The sequence below is a fragment of the Malus domestica genome, chromosome 10 (assembly GCF_042453785.1).
Source record: "Malus domestica chromosome 10, GDT2T_hap1".
NCBI classification, from domain to species: Eukaryota; Viridiplantae; Streptophyta; class Magnoliopsida; order Rosales; family Rosaceae; genus Malus; species Malus domestica.
Genome location: NC_091670.1, coordinates 30,559,135 through 30,568,142, shown reverse-complemented (window position 1 = coordinate 30,568,142; position 9,008 = coordinate 30,559,135). Strand labels below are relative to the sequence as shown.

General features: G+C 38.3%; 1 pseudogene; it reads right to left on the bottom strand.

The window, feature by feature from the left end:
* Positions 1–222: 222 nt before the first annotated feature.
* Positions 223–8,236, bottom strand: LOC103422261 (F-box/kelch-repeat protein OR23-like; annotated as a pseudogene).
* Between the last annotated feature and the right edge of the window lie 772 nt (positions 8,237–9,008).

Below are 9,008 nucleotides of genomic sequence, written 5' to 3'. Positions count from 1 at the left end.
TGAGTGAATAAAATAAACAAAGCTCATAACAAACATAATATGCATTCAAATATACATTAACCTATAATACTGTCATCTAAATTTGCCATAATACATAACTATACAAAAAACTTTTGTCCAAAGTAAGTAAAGTGTCAGACTGGGCGCCGAATGCTGTGATGCTTAAGGGCTGAGTGGTGGCCGCTGCATTTGTGGAATAAGCAACATCAATATTTGATGTTGCTACATCATGATCTGCTGGTTTATCGCCTGTTGCTGCTGGTTTACCTGCTGCTGCGCGGTCTTTGACTGCTTAAGCTGAACCGTTACCGCCGCCAACTGTCTGGAGGCTTCTTCCTCCCTCCTCCTCAATTCGTTGTTCTTAGCTAGCACCTTGACCAATGCACCCCTGGATGATTTCTTGGAAGAACTAGCACCTGAAGATCTTGCATAAATGTCTTGCAATATAATATTTAAACAAAATAATAAAAAATTATTAAGAGTTGAAATATAGAAGGATAACTAAGGCTCATAAAAACATAGATTCATCAATCCAAATAGAAAGATAAACAAGGTTCATAAAAACACAAATTCTGTGTTTAAATAATATGTGTTCTAAAAAATACAATATTATTGTTTAAATAATTGTTAGAACACAAATTCATCAATTCAAATAGAAAGATAAATAAGAATTAAATACAAATAGTCATAATTTGAATAGAGTTATGAACCATTTACCCCTCTCTGATGTGACGATTCATCAATCCAAGAGTCATCTTTTCAAATATGGGTAGCTCGAAAAAAGGAGATGGGATCCGGCTCCTTCCCATGCTTGTTCTTCTTTAAATATGTTAAAAGAGAGCAACAAATACATATTAACTACATATATTACAAATTAGCAACACATACATATTATCAAAAGTTTTTGAACCAGTTGTATGGTTCATAGTTTTTAACTCTCAATTATATTTGTTTTTCTCTGCCACCTCTTGAAAAGTTAAAAAAAAAACATTATAAGACAAACATCTTTCAATACCAAATATCAAATCATTAATTTTTTGGTATAATACTCCGCTTTTAAACCATTCCGGTATTCCTGGAATTCATGAAAAACAAACATTTGTCATGTATTTCAAAAAAAACAAAGAAAAAACCCACAATATAATTACTTTAAAACGCACCGTTTTCAGTTTGTTCCTGGAATTCATGGCCTTCATTTTGTTCCTCCATAGAAATGGCTGGAAGTGAAAATGAGAAGAAGAAGAGGAGTCAAAATGGTTGGAAGTGAAAATGGGAAGGAGTAAAAATGGGAAGGAGAAGAATGACTGGAAGTGAAAATGAGAAGGAGAAGAGGAACGACTGAAGTAAAAATGGGAGGTTGAATTATTTTAGCTTAGGGTAATAAATGTTGTCGGTTATAACCGACAGGACGTCAATTAAAACTGCCAGGAAATTAAAATCTGACAGAGCTTTTATGTTTCTGTCAATACAGTGCATTTATGTATGTCACTACGGTACATTTATGGATGTCAGACTAATGTTGGTTATAACAGACAAAAATAACCAAAAACCGTCACAAAATTTTCCTCAGTCGGATTTTCTACGCCATTAATTTTTTTGAATCAAAGTCACATGAAATATCCCGCCCAAAATACCTATAATTATAATAAGAAGCACAAATTATTATAATTACTAATAAAAATTATCATTATAAATTATAAAATTTTATAAAGATGTTAACAAAGATAGTTAAACAAATTAAAAAACAATAAAAGGTTAACAAAAATATGTTTATCTACACTCTTGATTATTTATTCAATTCAAGTTTTGTATATCCTCATAGCAATTAGAGTGAAATATTTAATTAATTAACATGATATATACCTATATTACTAAATATTACCAATTTATGGTATATTAAATATTGTCAATTTAACATAAATATTTACAATTAATATTTATCTCAATTTCTTCATAACAATTTAAATGAATAAAATAAACTAATGGAACACAAATATTCTTAATTTATCTTACTAATTAAATTAAAATCTCTAAATAAATAAATATTGGTAAATTACATAAAATTACCTCAACTATTGGGTCATTAACAGTTTCATACCTCATCTTTAAAAAGTTCTAATGTCAAACCTCGAATTTGTTGCAATGTCATACTGTCACATCCCGGCCCGAGCCCTTACCACATCCCGGGCTCGACTCCGCCGTAGCACGATATTATCCGCTTTGGGCCCCGACCACACCCTCATGGTTTTGTTTCTGGGAACTCACACGAGAACTTCTAAGTGGGTCACCCATCATGGGATTGCTCTCACGCGAACTCGCTTAACTTTAGAGTTCTGATGGAACCCGAAGCCAGTAAGCTCCCAAAAAGCATTGTGCTAGGTAGAGATTGGAATATACATATAAGACTTACAGGATCCACTCCCCTGGGCGATGTGGGATATTACAATCCACCCCCTTAGGGGCCCGATGTCCTCGTAGGCACACTTTCGGCCAGGGATTGGCTCTGATACCAAATTGTCACATCCCGGCCCGAGCCCCTACTACATCTTGGGCTCGACTCCGCCGTAGCACGATATTGTCCGCTTTGGGCCCAACCACACCTTTACGGTTTTGTTTCTGGGAACTCACACAAGAACTTCCCAATGGGTCACCCTGAAACACCCCAACCTTATTTTTATTTAAAAATTGTTTTAAAGCCTTAATTAGTGTGCCGGTGGGGCCCACCTTGTTTTTCTTTGTAAGCTTCCCGGTTACTCTCTTCCTCTCACCCGAGCTCTCTTTCCCTCGTCTCTCTCCTTCTCGTCCTTCTATGAGCACACACCCACACTCACGCACTCACATACCCATCACCACACCACCCTCTCCGACGTCAATGACGTCATCATCATTATCATCAGTTCGTTCTCTCTCTCTCAGTTGTTGCGAGGACAACAAAACTTGGACAGCTCTGACGAATTTCCTTCGATTTTTTCCGGTTAGGTAAGCTTTGGGTTTACCATATTTTTCGTTCTAGATCAAAGATTGGATGTGATTTATTAAGTTCCATCTCGTGATTTCCAAGGTGTAGGGCGAAATCGACTTGGAGGAAAGCACACCCTTTCTCAGGCGAACTCGTGAGTGTTAGGGGATTTTCCGATCACCTCAGGCCATTCTAAGTCAAACCAAAGGTATAAAACAACTCATTTCATCTCGTGCTTCATTTTGGTACCTAGTTCAAAGCCAGTGGTGTACGTCTGCAGTCGGCCGGAGTTGTAGAAGCTCAGGCGTTCTTCTCCGTTCATCCCCATTGACACCAGGCCTTTAGGCCGTTTCCCATAACCCTCGGGTCTTAAGCCCGTTTTGGACCAGCCCAAAAACCCAGCACCCTAGCCCGCATAGTTTTTAAGTTTAGTTTTAAGTTTTAAAACCCAAAAGGCCTTAGGCCTTATACCGTAGGGCTTTGGGCCCGTAGACCCAACCCAAAAACCTTTTAGGTTTTTATTTTATTTTATTTTTGGTTTTTGGTTAATTGTTTTAAAGACCCAAAGGGCCTTGGGCCGGTTTTTGTTAAAGGGGTTAAAGCCCAGCCCTTTTTGCCTTAAGGCCTTTGGGCCATTTGTGTGTGTGTGGGTGTACGTCCGTGTGTGTGTGAGTGTAGTGCATGCGTGTGTGTGTTATGTATGTGACATGTGTGCGTGTGTGTGAGTGTATGTTGTGCCGTATGTTGTGTATGTTTGTGCGTTGTGTTGGTTTGGGCTCAAGCCCAAACCACCTCTTTTGTTCCTAAACTATCCTAAACCAAAAAACCTTAGGACCCTAAACCTAAAACCCAATAGGTCTTAACCCTATTTAACCTAAAACTAAACCCTAATCCAGATCCAAGCCTAAAACTAAACCCTGAACCCATTTCCAATGTCCATTTTTCCAAATTCAATCGTTTGAGTAGAGTTTGACTAAATGTGCTATTTATGTGCTTAGGGGCAATTATTGTGACGTTTCTGTCTTCGCTAGTGGCGTAGCTTTTGGCGGCTGAGTACTGTAAGCGGACCCCTTCTAAAATTACATGATTTTATAGTTCAATTTCATAAATGAATAGCATGCCTTACGAGTTTATGATTTGATTTATGATAAGCATGTTTATTGAATATGTTAATTTTTGTCTCGTGTTTTTGGTGAGGAATTAATTGTTAGCCTATATTGAGCTATATTTTAATATATCGTATTTTCTATAAAAACCATGAACTGGTAGACTATCTGATGGATGACGATAGGATGCTAGAACATGTTTTCGAAACCCCTCTTTATAGTATAGACGATGGATGGCTTTATACTATGAAGTGGTTATTTATGAGAGGCGTAACCATTTATGCATACCTAGAGATAGGAATATACATATAAAACTTACAGGATCCACTCTCCTGGGTGATGTGGGATGTTACACATACCTTCCATCAATTATCTATCAATTCCTCTGTTAAATGCTGACGTGTCATGAGACGGAACCCACTTTCTATTTAAAATATTAAAAAATTTATTTAAATATTAACTAAATATTAAAAAAAAATTATAAGAATTATAAAAATAAAAAAAACAAAGAAACCCAAACCCAGATCCCATCCTCCTCCTCCCCCTCGGGTGGAAAACCCATCATCCCTTCCCATCATCCCCATCCATCCCACCGCCTACCCCACCCCCACCTCCCTCACAACCCCCCATTCTCCCTTCCGAGCCTCCCAACCACCTCCCTCTCCTACACTCTCTTCACCTTCCCCTCTCATTCAAGACTTAAACTAAAAAAAATATCAGAAACAAATCAGAACCCAGATCGTTGCACCCCACCCAACCATTCCTTCCCGTTGAAGTCTGACCACCTCAACTGGTTGTTTATTTATTTATTTTATAAGTTTTGAGTTGAGGTTAAGAGAGTAGAGGAGAGGGAGGTGGTTGGGAGGCTCGGGAGGGAGAAAGAGAGGGGTTGCGGGGGAGGTGGGGTGGGGTTATGGGTTTGGAAGAGGGGACAGATAGGGAAGATGGGAAGGGGGGATGGGTTTCGCAGTGGGGGAGGGAGGGATGGGATATGGGTTTGGGTTTTGTTTTTGTTTTTTTATTATTTATTTATTTTAATTTTTTAATATTTAGTTAATATTTTATTAATTTAAAAAAATTATTAATTTTTTTAATAGAAAGTAGGCTCCGTCTCATGACACGTCAGCATTTAATAGAGGAATTGACAGACAACTAACAGAAAGTATGACGTTGCAACAAATTCAAAGATAAGGTATGACATTGAAACTTTTTAAAGACGAGGTATAAAACTGTTAATGACCCAATAGTTGAGGTAGTTTTATGTAATTTACTCAATAAAGATTGAAGATGAAGAGAAGAAAAGGATTGAAGATGAAGAAATCAGAAGATTGAAGATGAAGAGTAAGAGGAAGAAATTTGAATGAACAACAAATTGAAAAACTTTTGGCGTAAAAATAATAAAATAGTCAATTTTTGTCGGTTATAACCGCCACCATTAACTTCAAAACCGCCAGAATCTGTTAAAAATATTAAAAAAAAAGAATTAAAAAATACTGGTAGTTATAATACTTTTATGGCGGTTACATCCGACACTAAATATACGCCAGGAATTTATGTCGAATATAACCGACAGGACTTCATTGTTATCCGACACTAATTGAATGATGTGTCAGATGTCTTTTATCTGACATAATGACTTATTAAACTGTCACATCATCCGACAACTAAAGCTAATATTGTAGTAGTGTTATAAAGCACTGCACGACTCTTCCCCTAGCCAATGTGGGACTCAAATGTGGCTCTAATCTAAGCCACCAAACTCCAGCACTAATTTCATTGCTCCATTCACAACAAACTTCTTCAGGAATGTCCCTGAGTGGATACTTTCTCTGGTCTAGACCATCTTAGCAACTCTGCTTGTCACAATAGCATTTCGAACCCTTTATCCCAAATTACGGAAAAGACAAGTTTTTGGCCCACCTCCCAGTCAAAATTCCATTAATCAATAAAGATAAATTCCACACTTGGTGGGTCTAAGAAAATGTACTATGCATCTATAGACCACAACATGAACCAGCACCAAGTATGCCTATCTCGATCACACTTTTAGTTCATTCGAAAACAAATGTTACCCACTAAACTGAACTCAATTAACATCCAATTCAAACAGATCCAATAATGATGCTCACAATGCAGAACAAAAAAAAAAACTTCAACTTGGAGCATCGTAGAGATATTTAATGCTGACACTAACATTAGATTAGCATGAATAATCTCAATCTAATTGGAACCAATTGTCACTAGCTGAACATAACAAACAATGTTACTTCAAGCCCAAGCTCAAAAACAAAAATTACCTGAATATAACATTGTGATCAAGCATGAAAAAGAAGGTCTACCGCAATCATCGCCATCTTCGACGACAACATTTTTGCTCAGTCTCATCCTCTCCCCTGCTTCCCACATATCCCCAACCTCTCTCCACTTACAACCACCATTCCCATTCTTCAATTCCATCACCACAGCGTCTCTGTAATGCTCATCCACAGGGAAAACCCCTGATATTGTTCTGGACTCGCCGTACCCACCCATAACCCAGAACTTCATCTTCTTGCCGTCGCCAACAAAGAACCCCACGCACACGGCCCTGTTGGAGCAATATTAGAAAATATGAAAATAATAAAAGAATTTCAATGAAAGTATTCATAAAGAAAATCACAACATCAATTATGTATGAGATTAATATAAACAATTAGAGATAAAGTTAGAAAAGCTGACAAACTTGGAGATTGAGGCTTGCATAAATGCAATGTCCTAAAGATAGAATTTCGCCCCTACTCTTGTGCTTGTAGTTCGATAGGCGTCTATCTCCTAGGATTCAACAATCTATAATCCGAAGTCAAAGCACTTCAATCTTCGGACTCTAGCGAACTTTATATATTCCGTACTCTCAAGACACGACTCATAATTTGACACACGAATCATTTGAGAAACAAAGTGGGGAAACCCTATTTCTCAAGAGTAAAAATTAACTCTAATTTTCTATCTTTTATACCAATGGTTTCATGGGTTTATATAGAATCAAATTTCTACTTATTAAAGAGATGTAACTTTTCATCTATAAGTATACATCACTTATCAAGGGAATACACCTAAACAACATAACCTTTCTAAGAAATGGGTTACACTATTTTTCATTCAATTATTAAAATTATATATTACAATATTTCATATTATAATATATAATTTCTAACAGGCCCGAGAACTTGGCACTTCATCCATTGCACCCCATTCATTTCTCCTAATATCATACCGCTTCACCGAGCTCGTTCGACTTCCAGTCGCGCTAAACAAAATGTGCCGGGATCCGCCGCCAGCGACGATCTCTCCTGATTTTGGAACTGCAGCGTAGGCGAAACTTTCGCGCGGCGTGAGCATCGGGCGAGGAATTCCCCGAGGAAGTGCTGAAGTTGAACCAGAAGACGGCGGAGGACGGGGAAGGGTGGTCGATCAGAAACGAGCGAATGTTGAAGATGGAGCTGCAGATGACGTAGAGGTGGGGCCCAATGGAGAGGGGGGTGAAGTTGCAGAGGCCGTAGACATGGAGGTTGCAAATTGGCGGGAGGGGGCACCACGCTAGAGTTCGAGGGTTGAAGAGGTAAGGGGCGGTAACAGAGGGGGTCTTGGGGGAAGACGCAGAGGAGGTGTGAGAGGTTGGTATGGTGGTGGGTTTGGTGGAAGGTGATTATGGTTTTAGAGGAGAGGAAGAGCCTTCATGATTTGCAGGTGGGTCGGAGGCAGGCATGGTGGGAGAAGGGGACGAAGGAGAGGATCAGCAATGTAACGTTGTTTGGAAGGCCGGGAATTAGGGTTGGGGATTCATTGATCGGAATCAATGTGGAGAGGAAGAAGAAGACTGAGGAGATGGAGGTCAAAATTGGGTCATTTCTTCCTCTTCTGATTCCGAGTGGGCGTTAAGTTAAAGGTTTTTCTGGATATGCAGTTTTTGTAGTGTGTCAGAAAGGCTACAGTTTAGTAACAGGTGGATTCGTGGTTGATTATTCCCTCCAATTTATCCACAAGGGATGAGGTTACTTAGCATTGAGTTATTTTTTTGGATAATGATTATGTTTTTTTTTATGTGTGGAATTATGTTTAGCACACAATATTTTCTTATTTGAAAAATCTCAACGGTACAAAGAAGGTGTAAGTTTATTTACTCTTGTGCCATTATTCCATTTATCTTGGCAGGTTTCACAATGATGTTTATATTTTTGTCTAATGCTTGAATTATTGTATGTAACTTTACATGGTGATACTGTGAAATATTCTCCACTTGTTGCATTATTGAGTTGCTTTTTCATCTTTTGATTATCTGCTATGAACTCCTCTATGTTTCTATCATTTTGTCGATGTTGTGCAATTCTTCTTTCTGTCCAGTTGTTCCAGTATTGTTCATGTCTAACTTCTAGCTCTACTTCTTGCTATAAGTATACATTTCTTCATCTTCTGCTACTAATAAAATATGGTGCTTGAAATCTTCAAATTCATATAAAACTAACATTTGGGCTCATCAATATCTCAAAACATTTTGTTGTCTAGGAGTCCATTTTGTAGGGTGATATGGGAGATAGTCCAAAACGTAGAAACGTCGATGCCAGTAGATAGACTACATGGCTCGACGACAGGCAGCACAGGCTACTTCAACTACCAAATGGCAGCCGAAAGAAGCAACATGAAGTAGGGATGACGGACAACCCCTATCAATCATGGCTGAATTACTTCAAGGAAAAAAGGTAATTGATCGCAACTTTGAAACCACCATTAAAGAATCCAATAAGCGTATCAAACTCCTCATTCGGCCCGGGGAGATGAAAGCTCGTTTCGAGCATTTCAAAAAAGAAGCCGAAAGCAAACTTCCCTTATTACCCCTACAAGAGTCGTTAATAAGAGTTCAACAGAATCTACACCCTCCACTCATCGAATCCTTGGAGTACATGTGA